The 19110-nt window shown below is 39.5% G+C and overlaps 1 long non-coding RNA gene across 1 annotated transcript in view; it reads right to left on the minus strand.

The window, feature by feature from the left end:
• LOC128842661 (uncharacterized) overlaps positions 1–19110 on the minus strand; it is a 121246-nt gene that overhangs the window by 5773 nt on the left and 96363 nt on the right. The window contains exons 3-4 of the long non-coding RNA XR_008446084.1: positions 9118–9182; positions 210–556 (exon numbers count right to left, since the gene is read on the minus strand). This is a non-coding gene — a long non-coding RNA (uncharacterized LOC128842661). The remainder of the gene's footprint in view (positions 1–209; positions 557–9117; positions 9183–19110) is intronic.

The raw sequence follows: 19110 nt of genomic DNA on the forward strand, positions 1-19110 counted from the left end.
ACTTCTTCATTAACAGTTACTACACACTAAGTAAATTTGTTTCCTTGACATGACACATCACTAACGCATGTGAAAAATGTAATTGGTTACATCAAACTAAAATTAGGAAATAACATTAGCTGTCTGTATTTATTTACACATGCAAAGTTCAGACATATCATCAGGAGTTACAATGCTGTGTTTCATTCCACCACAGATTTAGGGTTTACCTTTGGTTAAATGGAGACATTGGTTCCACGTTAATTTATAAGAGCTGGGTAAGACTGAAAAATGCCGTGATCTCCTGAATGTTATCACACAGTCGAGAGTTACATTGGCTTCCTTATTTGCTTGTAAAAAATGTTACTTCATGTTGGCTCAGGGCCTGATTTTGCAGTCTTCCACTGCACTGGAAGATTTGGATGCTCAAGGAATAGAGATTCAGGTAAATGTTGCCCCTTCTATTACAATAAACATCAGATAATCACATTTGAATTTTGTTGTATTTTGAACTTTGTCTTCATGGAAAAAATCTTTCATCTGCACAGGATTTTATAGAAAGTACTTTAAAAAGGCCCTGTTGAATATAAACAAGAATTAGATGTTTTTTTTAACCATCCTACAGAATTCTATAAAAGGGAAATAATTCTCTATTAAATTCTATAGGACAGTTTAAAATACCTATACAAAGGTTATCATTTCTGATCGAATTCTGGACACTTTTCAATAAGGGTATAATTCAAATTTCTTTTATCATATGTACAGTACATTTTTAGCCATTTATTGTTTCATCAACATAGCCAGAAGTTGTCTTGGAAAGAATATAGATTATTCAACACCATGTTCAGCTTCCCTTTTCAGAGTAGTAACATTCAGCGAAGTGAGCAAGAGAGCAATAATTAACAATGTCCAATGTTAACAGATTAATTCTGGATGGAAGTGGAGCAGGTATGTTCATCCTTGTATAACCCATACACCTCCTGGGTGTGGTGTTCTGTCCCATCTAGTGGCACTGAGCCCACTTAGAGAGAGAGAGATAAAACGAGTCTGCTCTACAGCTTTAGTTAACAGCCACTTGGCTTTTGGCTCAGGCACTAAGCTCCAGAGGTCCCAGGTTCAATCCTGCCCAACGACCAGGGGCTATCGGCATTACACTTGCATCAGAACAGCAGGTGTGGGCAGAGGAGGAAGGTGGAGAGAAGAAAGGGGAGGGGGTATTTGAATTAAAAATCTAATAATTAAGAAATGTTATGCACTGATACATGTTAACTGGAGATGACCTAACTAATCTGGAAAAGTTCAGGTACTTCACATCTCAAAAGGGAATGCCAGCATGAAAACCTCAGGGAAGGCAGATAGCTTACTATAGCCCCAACTCAACAAAGCATACATGCTTAAATCCTATTGAAATCAGCTGGATTCCAGCACATGGTTAAGTGCTTTGCTGAATTGGGATGGTTTGCTGAATCCCTATGATAGCATCACCGCCTATTGCTCGTTAGACTACGCATCGAGAGTGACGGGGCAAGTAAAATTTACGTTTTAGAGCATCAGAAAATAAAGTGTCGGTAGGAGATCTGTCTTTGTGATCTGTGTTTAAGTTCTCTGGAACAGATTCTTGGCAAGTGTGGAAAAACTATATGTTCTACATGGTGCAAAGTGAACCTAAAGTGACCAAAGATTGTCAAGGGAGAATACCCCTGTGTAGGGGGAATCTCTGCCAGCATAACTCCAGGACCAACCAGCTGAGAATCAGTCACAACCGACCCCCTGACTGCAGCTCCTTCTCTCCACTGTGCCCAAGCACAGTGAGTGCTTGAGTCCTCTGGGTTAAAAATGTAGGCTCATAATGTGTAAAGCAGGGTATTTGGCATGGTCAGCCTGAAAGCTGTCAAAGATATAAGCATTCAAATTTTGACTCTGCCATAACTTTACCCATCTCTCATTTTTTTCTAACAAAAACATAGGAAACTACATGAAACTTGAAAATTCATTGCCCATAAAACAAATACAGTGTCTCAAAAATTTCTCATCCGCTTTACAACAAGTCAGAAGCAAAACTGATAAATGAAGTGCTCCATGATATGCTGGCAGTATCCATAATCCAATGCAGAGACATGCAGCCTATTGGGGAAAGGTACAAGGAAAGAAAGCAGTCCTGTTCTGAGTCTCCTGCCATCAACTTCCTTTGTTAAGACTCATTAAATATTCAATCCTGATATTGCAAAATACCTTTTAAACTCAGTAGTGAGGTATCACTGACGGGGGAGACAACAGAGGACTTGTACTCCTCCATGACACAAATACAAGGCATCAAATATGCACTCCTTACAGTGAGTGGATCTTGGCCAGACATTAGACCATTCAATCCTACACTCGCTACAGTTTCTATGCATTGACCCTCTGTTCCAGTAAACTGTGTGAATGAGGAATATCCACTTTGAGCCTAATCTGAACCCCATCAGGAGTTGATGGGAGTCTTTCCATTGACTTCCATGAGCTTTATCATAGAATCATTGAAGATTAGGGTTGGAAGAGACCTGTGGAGGTCATCTAGTCCAATCCCCTGCTCAAAGCAGGACCAACACCAACAAAATCATCCCAGTTAGGGCTTTGTCAAACTGGGCCTTAAAAACCTCTAAGGAGATTCCACCACCTCCCTAGGTAACCCATTCCAGTGCTTCACCACCCTCCTAGTGAAATAGTTTTTCCTAATATCCAACCTAGACCTCCCACACTGCAACTTGAGACCATTGCTCCTTGCTCTGTCATCTGCCACCACTGAGAACAGCCTAGCTCCATCCTCTTTGGAACCCCCATTCAGGTAGTTGAAGGCTGCAATCAAATCCCCCCTCACTCTTCTCTTCTGATGACTAAATAAGCCCAGTTCCCTCAGCCTCTCCTCATAAGTCATGTGTCTCAGACCCCTAATCATTCTCATTGCCCTCCGCTGGACTCTCTCCAATTTGTCCACATCCTTTCTGTAGTGGAGGGCCCAAAACTGGACACAATACTCCAGATGATAGAGGGGAATAATCACTTCCCTCAATCTGCTGGCAATGCACCTACTAATACAGCCCAATATGCCGTTAGCCTTCTTGGCAACAAGGGCACATTTAGATACCGGCCTTTCTTGTTTACAACAATGTGCTTAGGAATGACAGTTCCATCAACTGAAATCACAAGAAATGATTGTCACCTATTATCCTATTCCATCTCTCTACAGCTCTGCCTATATTAGCTTCATTACCATTGCATCTGAACACCTGCCAGTAACACTGATGTTACAATACAAGATTCCTGCCCTTGCACACAAAAAACAAATACAAAAAAATTAAAACATTATCAGTGGTCCAAGATGACTGAGATAAGTTTAGGTATAATCCATTACTGGTTTTTTGCACACTTTATTTTATCCACTTTTTTTTTTTTCTGATAGTATCAATTGATTTTATGTAGTCCTGGGGTCACTGATTTACTACTGCTCATGCTGGCAAAGGTTTCTATCCTGTTAATATTTTTCTCTATTGTTGCAAAAGTAAAACTAAAAGAAATGTAAATGCAACTCGAGTAAAACATGCTCCTATTGTGATGATTTTAGAGAGCAAACTTCTTAGCGCAGTGTGATAATCAGTGCTTGTGGGATTGGGGCCTAAACTTGGATGGTAGAGCAACCCTTAATTAATAGTTAATGTTGAATGAAAGAAAGAAAACATGCTCCTCGGCTGATGTACCTTGTCATGTCTCAAGTGAAGTCAATGGAGCTGTGACAATTTACACCTGCCGATGATCTGGCCCAAAGAAACAAAGCAAAAACTCCATAGAATATCAGGGTTAGAAGGGACCTCAAGCAGGTATCTAGTCCAACCCCCTGCTCAAGGTAGGACCAATCCTCAAACAGATTTTTGCCCTAGATCCCTAAATAGGGCCCTCAAGGATTGAACTCATAACCCTGGGTTTAGTAGGCCAACGCTCAAACCACTGAGCTACCCCCCATATCTGGATACTGGTTGGGCTTTTTTATTCACCCATCCCTTTCTTCTCTTCCTTTTGGGTATACATCTAAGCAGTAGCTTTCACAGATGCCAATAGGCTGACAGAGCCCAGTTAACTTATTAGGTTCACTGACATTCATTTTCAGGCAACAATGCCAGGATATTTGGCAGGTACAGACTGCTGTAAAATTCTTTCAGTTTTTAGTTTACAAAATTTTTAAGCACATTTTAAAAAATATATAAGTTGAGTAAAAGCTCTGAATTTACAGTTAGAAGAATTTTGTAATGTTCTAAAAATATATTATCAAAAGTGAAAAGGGGGGAAATAAGACAAGAGCAGAAAGAAGCTGAGAAGTGGAAGCGCTGAGGAGCAAGGATTAAAAGCCAGAGGTTTTACAAAATCTAAGGGCAGTTTGGAAGCAAAGCACAACATACATTGCACTCGTTTTGGTGTGAGGAGGATGGTAGCGTAACATTCACTGTCATCTGGAGACAGTCTGGATTTGGCACAATTTCTATCTGCAAAACTCATTTTGCAACAAAACATTTCTTCCAGAAAGTCTACTTTTCTGACATAACATTAGTTTCTACATTGCTAATAAGTCTCCTCCTATTAGATTGCTCATGATAAGGAACATGTTTTACTCCATGAGCTTGCTCCAGTAGTGCCTTCTCAGGAAAAGCTATCATTCAGGTCAATGAGAATTTTTCCTGAGGTAGCGTACTGTGGGTATTTGGCAGCGCTATATAAATTGTTCATTATTATAATCTTGCTCCACTGCTCAGAAAGATGGTCCTGTACTGCCCTCACTAGTTTACCTTGATTAACATCTAAGAAAGAGATCTCATGTTCAGTGCTTTGTGCCGGGTTAACGGGGAGGAGGCTGATGGCAGGGCATTCTTTGTGGTGGTCCCTCAAACTTTGGAACCCACTTCCCCACCCTTGGTCCATAATGGTCTGAGACAGCCCAAACATGTTGACTTTCATGGCCAGCTAAAAGGCCCACCTGATTTCCCTGGCTTTTGAGAAGGATGAGGGTTCCTAAGGGAGGGGAATGATTGAAGGCAATGTGGGGTATTGGGTTTTGTTTGAAGACTGCTGGTTTTTAAATTACAGGTAAAGCTGCTTGGATTTGCATTAGTTCTGTAATTCTAAGTAATGGCAGGGCACCCATAACCAGGGGTGGGCATTTTTAAATTGTATTTTATAAATCAAACTAAATAATCAGAAGGACTTAGCTATGAACTTACTATAGGTTGACTTAAGGGAGGTGGTCCAGTTTAATATCCATGCCCCTCAGGAAAGTTAACCTTATGGGGTTTACAAAAACTGAGCATGCACATTTTAAACCTAACCCAAAAAGAATAATCACAAAAGAGAATCACCGCTATAGTCACATTTATGGGTCCTTATTTACAGGTTAGACAAATTTTCACAGGGGAGTCTAACAGATACACTGGTGAGCCCTCCAGTGGGAAAAACTGGGTTGGGTTGTGGGGGGGGGGAGGGAGGGTGTCACAAATAGGAGGTGTGCTATTAATCCAAACGGAAGACTGAAATTTTCCCACAAATAATAACAACGTGATATGTGGAACATTTTCCATTTCCACCTTCACCTAGAAGATAAATCCAAGTCAATTTGCTATCTTTAAAGTTATGTGACAAGCCCCAGATTCATCTTGCAACCTCACCTGCATATTCAAGTGCCACCTTCCCTGACCACCTTCACTTCTATATGCTCCCACTGTCAGTTCGCCTGGATGCTAATCTGTGAAAAAATATTTATACTAAGCAACAAAGACCCACTCTTTTATCCTCCCTCTCCTGACTAAAAGAGCTTTTGTTTCTCTTGATTTTTTTATTAGTGTTTTTAGAGCTAATAAAAATTATAGTATTTACAGCAGGTGGGACCAGTTATGTCAGACTAAATGTAGTGGTGCTGGATGAAACAAGTCTACTACTAGAAATATTACTGTTAATTATTGCCAGTGGGGATAGGTAACACTCTGATTTTCAAAAACAACCATCTGTCTGCACCACACTCCATGTATATGCACTTTCCCTGAAATGTGTTCCATGGAAAGGACATCCCAGACTTTCAGGAAGTACTTATCTATTTATAAAGATTATTGGAAGAGCATATTTACTGAAGAATAAAAGCGAACTATTAATTCAGTATCACTCAGCCATTTGCAAGAGACATGTTTGAAAGACGGCAACAGAGGGCCAGATTCTACCGTTGGATATTCATGAGCAGCACACATTCACTTAAATGGCCATGCAATTAAAAGATTTTTCACATAGTATTTTCATATCATTCAAGAAATGCCCACTAAAGAGATCAAAGATTTCTATCTTAAATTCCTATAAAACTGTAGAAATTGATGTCATCAATTTATTTAAAATTGAAGTTCCAAGATTAGGAAAGAGGTTAAATCAAATTAAATTACTCTTATTCCCCGTTTTTTTCTCAGAATTCCTTCCAAAAATGTATAGAGGTGATACATGTTGTAAAAGATCCGTGTCAGTGTTTTCCTGGCATTTACAAATGATATCCGTCAATGTTGGTATTGAAAGACTGACTTTATTTTGTTGTTTGTACCTATGATTGAATTGACTCATTTTGTGAGATTATAGAAAATGTATTATATGATCGTATGTGCCTGATGTCCCCTAGAGACCCTATGGAAATGAGATGATGCATTTCATAAGGTTGTCTTGTCAAGATAGATTGTACTAGCTAAATAAATAAACTGCAGTATGTGATTTCACTGTGCACTGTTGACTTCTGCTTACATGATTTAAAGGATGTTACTATGAATATCCTAGGTTGCTAATGTAAATGATGGAGAAATCATAGGTCAATCACATAATAATAAATATTAGCATAGGTTTCTCAAGGCCAGAAATGGCTGAAATTGTAATTGTAATTATAATTTTTCTCTTGAATTACGGGATGTTGAAAACACTCAGGACCCTGCCTTCCTGGAACTGCTCCATTAAAGCCAGGCAGTCTCAAGTTCTGATTTTTTTTATTGTTCTAGAAGTCACATTACAATGTTATAACGGGTATTTTCATATCTTTGTACACTTGAACATTATGTTGTATTAATTCATATTGTGTATTGACTTGTAGAGGACTGATACATAGCAACTGCCATACTGGATCAGACCAGAGGTCCACCTATTCAGCATCCCATCTCCCACAGTAGCCAAAAGTGCAACGGGAGGTGCACTTTATAGTGCCTCATAATTCTCTGTTGCTAGAACAACGAGTATTTAACATAATAGTCAATTGTAAGCTGCTTTCACTTCAACCAGCAAAATAAAGTGCTCTCAAAATGCACTCCTGTGATCACTGATGCATTATATTTGATGGAAGGCTGGTCAAAACAAGATGGGGCAAACGGATACACTAACCGTCACTTATGGCACTATTTATCCCACTGCTGAATTGTCCTGGACATGCAGGAAGAAAGACGACACAAGGGATGTGGTTTAACTGGCCACAATCTTATTAATTTAACTCTACTGTGAACTATCCAGCAATAACTTGTATGATACGGGTCACTCTTTCTTCATTCAATAATACACTCTGCCTGATGGATGGCTGCCGTCAGCCCCCTACCCCTCCCACCCCTGTGGCCAGAATATTGTTGGGACCCCACCAACCATAGTGTGATGATTAAAGGGCTGGAGACATTAAAAACCCCCAACCTCTTTCCCCAGCTTTCCCTAAATTCACTTCCTAATCTGGTTTATCAGGGAAGAGACCACTATTGAACAACTGCCTGCACTGTATTGCATCTGTACTATACCTGCACTGCCAAGTTGAGACAACTTGATGTAATCCTCCTGTTGAACCCCCATGTCTCTGTGCTGCTGTGGGTCAGGCAAAAAAACCCACCTTACAGGGAGGGAAAAATTCCTTCCCAGACCCCAAAAGGCAACTAGCACTATGCCTGCAATGGATCCAACTACCGTAATTGCATGGATGAGAGCTGCTGGTCCAGTGTGTAATGGCACATAGAACTTAGAATAAGGTCTATATGTCCTCCCCACTGGTGCACAGAACTCAGTGGGTTTCATCAGAACTTCTGCCAACTACCATCCCCCAAACTATGAGATGCGGGCTCTCAAGAGGGAAGTGAAGTAAGCTTCACTTAAAGGGGCTCCAGCTCTTCCCCCCAGAAGATCCACACAATGATCCCCACCTCTGAAGCTGTGGGGATGAATTTGCCCCAGAAACTTTCATGGGAGTTGCACCTTTTTATTTCAGGTCTCAGTTTTGGGAAGTCAAAGGTTATCATATGAACAATGTTTTTCATAGTATTAGGGCAACTGGTGTATTACCAAAACAGGGCTGCCTGCTAGGCAATGAACCAAGCAGACTTGGAAATGATGGTGAAATCATAGTTTCTCGTTACTATAATGCTTACAGAAAAACCATCCTCCTCAGAAGTGGTAAATCCAAGGGTGTTGTAACAACCCTGGAATTGCCTATTCAAAGACATTAACATCTTCTTGGGAACTGATGCCTTTTGGAGACGCGCTTTGCTGAAAACACTGTTTATAAAAGACTTTCCACTATAATCTTATCTGAACATTTTCTATGTTTTCCTAATATGTAATGCCTGTATCTACTCACTGATGGGTAGTTTATAGATGAACAGGCACATTTTCTCTGTTGGCTGATTCTGTGCCTCTACACAAAGGAACCCAAATAGTCAGTGAGCATTTTAACACAGTGAGGAAAAAAACAAGCAAACAAAAAGAGCAGGTCATAAATTATATAATCGTGTAAGGATGCAAATGCAATGACTATGCAAAACTAGAAATAAAAGTGCAGGAAGGAAATAGCATTTATTTCATTAAGAACCAGACCCTGCAAACCATCCAAGCAGTGAACTCAGTGGGATTGTGCCATGTATATTTGTGTATATTCTATGAAATATACTTGTACATTATGTTCATATAAGGTATATGTTGTATAAATATGTTCCATCAAGTGTAGACACAGCAATAATTGATGAAGTTACTTAATCAGATAGCATGATGTCTTTTTTTCAGCCTTGTTCCAAAATGGTTTAATTAAAGGATACTCAAAAAGAACAGATAAGAGTGTCCCTTTGACACACTTACATGAGCAGCAAGTATCAGAATCTTGTAAATCAGGTCTGTTCATTCTCACTGGGATCCAAGTTGTTCTGTGTAAAAGAAGAAAGATTACTGCATTATAACCATGGCTTTAAAAACTCCATACTACCTTCCACACTCTTCCAAAACACTGCCCTCCAATACTTTCAGTATGTCTTTTTTCTAGCGTAATTCAAGATCAACAGGTTTTTTTTATGACACAGTCTATTTAAGACTTGCATAGGGCTGAGGTGTGTACATTTTCCTCAAAAGTTTTACAAATTTCATCCAGGTCTGGTGGGCCATAATGATGACCTGAGTACATTCATTAGATTGAAGAAGAATCTCTGATGGAATATCCTAGATAGTGTGCCTGTCCTGTCAAAGGTTCCCTGATAACTATGTCCATTTTTTCTAAGATTTAAGCCAGGTGTGGATTGACTACATAATCCTTGCACTGAAGCCTTGGGAAACACTGCTGTTGATGCTCCTGGCAACCTCTTAATCTAAATAAGGATACAAAAGGGTACTAAGTTAATGTGTAACACAGGTATGTAAACAGAAAACTCTGTAATTGTAGTTTGCTCATTTAGGGCCTGATATAAGGACTACTGAAGATAATTGAAGTATTTCCATTGATTTTAAATGGGCCTTACATCAATCCCATATTCCTCTCTCTAATAGGTTTGTTTCCATGCAGTATAGTACTGACATAGATCATGAGTTGTGTGAATTATAGTATGTACAGGATCCACCACTTATTATACACATGCCAGACACTATGAAATCAATGCAACTTAGCAACATAAGTAAAAATTCAAAAAATATTAGGTCCTAAATCATTACCTGCTTTAAAGTTGGTCAGGTCAAAAAGTGATGCAGCCTTCCTGTTTATCATATTCTAATATAACATCATTGTATTTTAAATATCATGACACCCAAATGGAATTTTTCATAATTTTCTCATCTCCGCTTGCAGTAATTCAACAAAAATGATATGGAAATGCCTTGAAACCTCTTAAAGAAGCAGCATTTTTTCCTAATTTGAACAGATGAAGAAATATTTCAACCCGAGCTCAGCAAGGGATAACAGTATTACAGTCACTGCATGGGGAATTTTGCCACTCATAATTCTAAATCCTTCGCAAACACTTTATTGCTATAAGGTAGCTAACACCAGCCTCTACACAACAGGACATCCATAGCATTAACCATGAGAGATAGGCTTGCAGAAAGAAACTATAGCAAAGTAATTGTAAATCTCTAATGATGCATAAAACTAAGCTGAATTGGTCCTGAATTCTCAGCATAAAAGAAATGAAGCATCGGAAGAACCAATTCTGGTGGCAGTATAACATACTGTAGTGTGGAAACTGTTTATGGTATTTGCTGCAATGAAAATATTTCTACTAAAATGCATCATGCAAGTGATAGGAATACATTAAAAAGGCCTGAATGATGCAACTTCTAATGACATCTTGTGTGACAATAGGAGCAAAGAATTAGCCAAAAGAAAATCTGATCTGGCCTACACAATTTGCCATCATATTTCCTAGTCACAGCCTGTATCCGGCAGAATTGGTTAGAATTTTTTTTTAATTGCTACTATTGTTAAATGATCTTCCTAGGAATACTTGCTCTCTGCTTTTCTATTGTGCAATGAGGTCTTTCGTTCTTCTTTCTCATATCCCGATGATGTTTGCTTTTATCGATTTTATGACTTCAATATAAGTATCGATGTATGGATCAGATGACAGTGTTCTTGTATTGTGACTTGCAACAAATAGTTGGGCTGTTCTTTTAGCCATTTTCTGTTTTTTGTCCTGTGCTACCCCGGGTTGTGAGCATTGGTCATGCTGACACATGATTCTGTGCTCAGTTTCCTGATTTATTCTGCTTTGTTTGGCAGAAGAATTTTGCAGCAGTGCATTTGGGGTGCCGTCCCTTGTACCCTATAGCTGCAGTACCCCCTCCACTTTGTCTGGGTTGCCCTAGAGTAATAGAGGTACGTTCAGATTCCCCACTACCCTAGACACTAGCTCAATACCTTCTCAGCTTGGTAAGACCTGCCAGAGCATATGCTCTGCTGTACTTTGCTGTCAAACCCCGTTCATCCCCACACCAACACTCAGGTAGGGAGGTAGGATTTTGTGTAAAAGAATACTCCATGATCATATACCAAATGAGGAGATCAGAAGGTGTACAGAGGTGACCGATATAGTGCAGGCGATGTATGATGCAAAGCGAAGATGCGAGGGTCATGTAGTCCACAGGCAAGACAATAGGTGGGCAACCTGCATCAGTGACACGATCCCGAGAGATCACAAGCGACTGCTGGGTAGACCGAAAGCATGCTGCGCCGATCCCATGAGAAAACTGTTTGGCCAGAAACGGAAAGAACGTGCTCACAACAAAACGGAATGGTGTGGCGTCGATTTGCGTTTGTGGAGGGACGGCCGGACGAGACCAACCCGGACAAAGGTGGCAAAGGTGACTAAGACACCTTCTTTGTGATGTCAGATATCTCAGTATAAGTTTTTATATTACATTGGGCTAGATCATGGCATTTATTCCACAGCCCTGCATAGAAAGCAGCATGGAGCTATGACATCCCAAGAGGGCACTAGGAGAGATTGTACCGCAGGCAAGTGCATTCTCTCCTGAGGCTGTTTACACTGCACCATCCATCAGACTGACACATCTCCCCACAGTGCACTGGCCCTCTCTGCAGGCTAGTATAGAGGCCCAGCGTCCTACTGCCACACAGTCGCTTTGGCACAATTTGCCTGGCAGTGTGAAGAAGCAGGAGCGATGTGTGCCTGTGCTCCCCACAAAAAAGAGAAACTGCTATTGTGGGAGGCCCTTGCACGGCTGCATAAACATGGATCTGGGTTCTCATTGCTGGGCTCTTCCCACCCATATACCCGCATGATGCCCACACAAGTGCCATCATTATCTAGACGATAAAATATAATGCCTGTCTCACAGTTGTATGTGAATTTATTTTGACTGTTACAGTGCCTGCCCTGAGTTCTAAGCACTTTGCATTGTACAAACACCTAGTAAAACATTTTAAAACTGCATTTTAAAATACCATATTATGAATTACTGGCCTCAACAAACTATCAAAACCAACTTGTCTTATCCCAGTGACCTCACCACAAACCCACTGGGGCCTTCCTCCATCAATCCACCACTATTCTGAAAGTCTGTATGGAAAGATGAGCTTTGCAGCAAGTGTTAATGCTGGTGAAGGATGCCAGACTGATTATCCTGAAACTGAAAGTCCTCTACTCATCTACAGAGCGGGAACAGCAAAAGCAGTAGCAATGCAAGTTTCCCCACATGGCCTCACCTATATGCTTCAGCATGGCCATGGACAGAACAGCTTTTGAGATGAAAGGGTTGTTTTGTTTCTTTGCATCTCAAATCCAAGCCTTTCTACAGACGCTGCCACGTGGTACCAAATGGGACCATGGTTTTGGCACCTGTCCACTGAGAGCTAGAATAGACACCAACAAAACTCTTGCTCTTTTTTCTTTTTTTAAATAATTTCACAAATCTCAGAGCCAGACATCTGAAAAGTAGGATATATCAACACAGTGTCAAAATCTATAAATGCACAGACTTGAAATCTGTATGTGCAGATAAAAAATGGGGTATTTGCAATTAAATAATCATCTTGATGGAATGCATAAGAGAACCACATTTATCCATAATATGCTGGTGGCACTGTATACCAGTTTCAGTATATGATCTCTCATGCACTCTTGATGACTTATTGGAAGGACACCTAGCTGCAGCAAGGAAAGCAGCTAATATTTATCATTTTTATTCTTTAAAATATTAATAATTTCTCCCATTAAAAATAAGAAGTGAACAAAGTGACCCATTGAGGCTTTGTATAAGTCACAGAATATGATGTACGGTATCTGTGTACAAATGTTATACCCATATTTATACCCCCTGAAAAATTCTGCTTAATAGAAATAAAAATTAAAGAGTTTAGCATGAGATCTTTAAAAATGCTTGGCATTGGCCTAACACTGCTCCCGTTGAAGTCAATGATAGATGCACCATTGACTTCAGTGGACAGAGAGTTAAGATAATGCTAAAAAGTGAGGAAATTCAGTTTCTCAAAGACATTAATTGTCCTCCAACCCTTGCACAAATACCCACTAATTAGAGGTGGAGAAATTGATTAAAGAGAAAAGAAGATGTAGAGACAGAGGAGTGAACCAGTTCAGATTAAGGACCAGAGTCAGAACACTTTACATACATTGGTGCACTGTTAGTCACACTGACTTCAGTGTGACTGAGGGGTTCAAATCTTGTCCTGTTCAACACATACCTTCAACTCCAATCCCAAATCACCTCCTCATTTTTAGATGCAAACTAAAATCAAATCAACCCTCTTATAAGTTTCTGAAATGTCTGGAAACGTATTTTCCTCACTTGCATCCAGGGTGGGAATGGAATCAGATCTGGTAAAATGCCATAAGAAAAGCTGTCCACGCAGTACTTCCACCAAAAAAGTACTCAATTTTCAGCCTTCCTACTCAGTACATGGAGGTTCAAACAGTTTTGCTAAGCATCTGAAGTTTGGGATAATTGTCAAGCCAAACACAAATGCTGGATCTTTTGTCTCTCCCTACCTGAAACCTTTGCTCACCCTCAAACAAGAAATCAAATCAGAAGCTTCTAGAGGTGTGAGGGTCTTTTGTACTTGTTTGGAGGTCACAACTGTCATCCTTGCTTTGAAGAACTAGCTCTGAGAAGTTACTTTAGGAGGAGGGTTTGGTGTATAATACTTACCGTACATCCATACCAATTCAACCCACATAACATGGGCCTGCTTGCCACAAGAATGGAGCATTAGAAGAGGGCCATATTTATGCATTCTACATTCCACAGCAAATTGACACTTTTAAAAGACATTAGAAAGTTGCTGTCTTAACAATCTCTATGGCCTTGGAGGTTTTTATGGGTATTAGTTTTGGAAAAGAGTCCAGTCTACTTGACCTGCTATTCCTAGGATCTCGTAAAGCCAATGAGACTCCATTTGACACCTCCATAATTCAGAGATACCTCACATTTTTCCAATCAATTCAGGCCATCTCTAATTAAATTGAAACAAGAAACTAAAGTGAGATGAATGGTTTATAGCTGCTTCAATGCCTCTCTACATTGATTAATAGATAAAGAATTCATACTTCCACCAAATTAGTTGACAAACTCAACTGTAATTTATTCCTTGTACATGATGATCTGCAAGCACAATATGCTGCTACTGAGGCTCATCTTCAGCTCCCTCTAAATATATTTTGTGCTGCTTGGCTGCCCCCACCGGGTACTCTCAACCCAGCAAATGCTGCCTTAGCATGCAAAATTCCTCCACACAGCTTTTCTTTCAAAATACAGCAGCAAAGGGTTTTTCTTGCATATCATACCATTGTTTGTCAATCCGGTTCATATCCAAAGGGGTTGTATTAGACCCATGGCTACTCCTGGATGCCCAGAGAGTAGTTGTACTGAAGAGTGCATTTCTCCATCTGCACTCATTAAGGTGCGTGGCATAAATCTCTGGTTTCGGATGTGAATTATGCTACACTTACCTATGCCTTTCTCACCTTGGTGTCAGACTACTGCAATACGTTCTGCTGGAGACTGTTCAGAAACTGAAGCTAACCCAGAATGTGGTGGCCTGCTTATTAAGCAGAGCATTACATTGGAAGCAGATTCTTCCACACTGGTCACTTATAGGTTGCTAAGTGAATACAAGGTGTTGATACTGACCTTTAATACCATACATAGTATGGGTCTGGGTTACCTAAGAGACCGCCTCTCTCCTTGTGCCATACAACTGTACTTGCGGTCAGCAAAAGGCACGTGAGCTGGAGCTAGGGTGACCAGACAGCAAGTGTGAAAAATCGGGACAGGGGTGGGGGGTAATAGGAGCCTATATAAGAAAAAGACCTAAAAATTGTGACTGTCCCTATAAAATCGGGACATCTGGTCACCCTAGCTGGAGATCCCAAATATGATCCTTTAACTTGGAGAATGGGACAGGGTACAAATTGGGTGAGATAGCAAAGTAAAAGTATTGGCACTGAAACTGCAGCTGGACATAGATATAAGTTGCTTAACCTGATTCACTGATAATTGTGCACTTTGAACTTAAAACAGGCATCCAGCATTTAGGATAGACATTTCTGCTAACTGTGTATTAGAAATGGAAATCAATAAATCGATCATCAAAAACATAACTTAATTGTGCTTCTTAACCAGAAATTGAGATACATGCATTTCTCTCTTCCCTCTCCTCCTTGCCATTTAATATAGCCAGTGTTACATAAGTAATTGCTTTGAATCCACAGGCAAAGACATGATGCCAAGAACATATTGTCAGTAAAACAAAACAAAACCATTTCATGTCCCTGCTGAGTTCACATATACATGGTTAAAAAGGCATATTTTCTAATTATCCATCCTGATCTGGTCAGTGTGTGTTTAGTCACTGCTGTCATAACAGGTGTCCAAGCATCCTTTACCCTTTGTGTCACTGTTTTGTCACAGGCCTCTGCTGCCTTGCTGTGGTGGCTTTGCTGTTCACTCCAACGTGGCCCAGTTGCAGGCCCAGTGTTTGTTGCTTTAAACAATCCCTTTTGTACATCCCCCAGGGCTTGTCCTTCATCTTAAGTGTCACCAATTTTTCTTTAAAATCTGACATTCTTCAGCTCATCACACTTTACATGTTCTACCAATCAGCAGGAAAACACCGGTCTTTTGTTAATCTCTCTTTGCCTGTCTCTTTCTCCATCTTTTCTTGCAATCTTCATTTCTTCTACGTACTGTAAGGTATTTTGAAACAGTTTGATTCTGATTCTTTTATTAGGGCCAATCTTACTCCAACATCGATCAATGGCATAATGTTTCATTGACTTCAAAAGGGCAGGACCATGTCATAATTTTTGTCCCAAGGCAAACTAAGATTTGATCCTGCTACTTTCAAACAATTTCCACACAGTCTCTTGATCTTTTTGTTCTTATTTCTCTGCTGGCATGCTAAAATCATGTTTGAGAATGATCCTTAAGCTTTATGTAATTGGGTCCCTGTCCTGCTCCCATTCAACACAATTCAATTTTTTCCACTGAACCATCTACATTGCTGGCTCTGCTTTAACATTTATTGGTGTCTAACATTTATTGATGATCTCTGGAGTTCAAAATACTGGTTTTTGTTTTGTTTTTTAAGTTCTTAAATTATCTGTAACATTTTTTACAGTATCAGAGTATATCTCATGCCCTATCTCATAAAACAACATCTTTTTTTGATTAAATCATAATTTCTCTGGTTGGAAAAAGTACCTGCTAATAGCAGTGCTCCAAAATAAGGATAGCACTCAATGTTGATTTTTCCCTAGGGTCTTCAAGGAATTTGCTATAGCTTCAGGGCAAAATTTCCATAATGGGAATTCAGGATCCTAAATCCATATTTAGGCCATATTATGTGCCATCTTTAGGCACCAGATTTTCAAAAGTGCTGAGCACCCATTAGGTCGCATTGGTTTACAAAGGCTGACAAGAGGAAAATTAAAGTCAAAGCCAAATATGTAACCAAAATGAATCACTGGACACCCTGACAAAAATGACAAGAATTCCCAGGTTTAGAATGGCAATGGTATTCCTCTTATTTTGAATTGGAGTTTAAAGCATGGACCCTCTATATCAGGGGTTTAAAGATACTAGTGTGGACCTCACCTTTTCTATAGCATGGACCTCAAGGACCACCTCTCAACCAATACCTGTTAGCATGACGTCCCTGTGCCAGTTACAACAATTGCTCACATGCAAAACCAGTATTAAGATATTAATTAATCTATTTTAGCCGCTTTTAATGTAATTCTACAGTTGGAAGCCAGGAGGAGCCAGTATCATGTGACCTTCCAGATCCCCATGGGTCGCTAGTGATTTGGAGAATCTCTGATCTATAGTATCACACTTCACAACTCTTTGATATAATTATTGTCTGCTCTGTTGTGCTAAAATGACTATAGTTCTTGCTGCCCTGGAAGCAGAGCCAGAGATTCCTTTCCTCTCGTCACTTATCCTTCTTTTCTGCATTGCACTAAAACCAAAATGAAATGTGTTGCTGACTTGTTCTTCGGAGGTTTTTCTTATTCTCTCTCATATGATAAGTGTACAATAGCAATAGTTTCATTTCATCATGAAGTTACATGACTGCCTGTAAGTCTTTCGAGATTTCAGCCCCAACCTGGAAACTTCACGTGAGCGGGAGAATTGCAGCACCCATATGCAGACTCTGCCTCCAGTTTGATCATTAGCAGAGTCAGGGCCTTACTACTTTCATAGATGGTAAAATTCAGCTTTCCTGCCGTTGTATACTGGGCTCATGGAGAGACTTACAACAAATATCAGGAAACAGTATTTGAAGTCAGATGAACAGTGTTTCTTACAAAACATGGAAGCTAGAATTAAGTAACTTATTGAGGCAGATTCTAGTCTAAAATCTGTAGTGAAAGACAGACTAACAATTACCATTATTTTAGAAATGTCTCCTCAGATTTTGACCCATTTGTGCTTTAATTGCTTTAACGTATTGCGTTAAATACTTCTCCAAAAAGCTTTTTGATAAAATGGGGAAAGCCATGAAGTGCCAGATATATTTCTTTCCCAAATTGCTTGCCTTCTGAACAGCAGCTTGATTGACAGGCATCACTTATACGAATATAACAGTATAACATTGCTCCAGAGTGAGAGAAAGCAAGGGTGTTGAACTGGTTCTCTGCCTTATACTGCAGTTGTATAAATACAAAGACTCAATGTTCCACATAATTAACCTCTTTCTATTCAAGGATCTGGAAAATATGGTTGTGTTGGAGTCCCCCAACTTAAAGTTCAAGACCTTCATGGATGAAACAATATTTTAGAGCATCAGAACTATATAAAATCCTTATCAAAAACTGTCAGAGTTGGAATTATCAGTAGGTTTCAGTCAGTAATTGTTAGAATTACTGGTGGGTAAGCAGCAACACTTCACATACAATTCTTTCACGAGGATGAGAAAAGCAGCTGGAAAGAAACCATAACAAGAATCTTGTGGAGCTCAGAGAAATGTGATGTATAAAGAGATTATTATTTCCTGTGGATATTGATGATAAATGAACTGGATTTTGTGTGAATAAGAAATATTGTTACCTTCTAAACCATCTGAACTCCCTGCATGTCAAGGTAAAAATCTTTCCTGTCACATGTAAGGACTCAGCACAAGATAAATACTAAATATCTGGGTCACAAGTAATCAAAAGTAGAAAATTCTTCTTAAGTTCTTTTCATTTAATTAATCCTTCCTGCAATTTTATCAATGCAATGGAACATTGGTTAGTGCAGAGGGTGTTTTATGGGATAAATTCAGCCATATCAAAGGAGCTGTAAGAAGTATTAAGTAGTAAGATAAATAAACAAAAGGCAAGGTATGTTGGTAATTTGGTTGAAAGACTGCCCCAGGGGATACCCATATCTGTAAATCAGTTACTGTAGTTGGTCTAATCATGGTATGTCATGAACCTGAAGCTTTCTTTCTTAATCTTTACCTGTACTCATAGCTTACATAAAACATGAAACATTCAACTGTAAAACAGCTAAAACAATAAGGGGCAGTGTTAGAAAGATGTCCCACATGAAGCTGATATTTTAGCTAATTTATGCAATAAACCTTACGTAACACATGACTCTTCCATTTAACTATTAGAAAATTGGTATTTAGTGGCACAGATCTGTCAGTGTGATAAGACACATGGCCAGTAATTCTAAGATGAGGGGAAAGCAGTGTGAATGGACAGATCGTGCTTACTATTAAACACAGAAGAGACTGATGTTCGGAAAAGCAGGATGTACCCATGAAATGACCTTTAAAACCTTTTGTTGACATGGGAAGCAGCTAGAGATGTTACCTGGCTTTTCACAATGCCACCAACA

Source organism: Malaclemys terrapin, chromosome 9 (genome assembly GCF_027887155.1).
Source record: "Malaclemys terrapin pileata isolate rMalTer1 chromosome 9, rMalTer1.hap1, whole genome shotgun sequence".
Taxonomy (NCBI): Eukaryota; Metazoa; Chordata; order Testudines; family Emydidae; genus Malaclemys; species Malaclemys terrapin.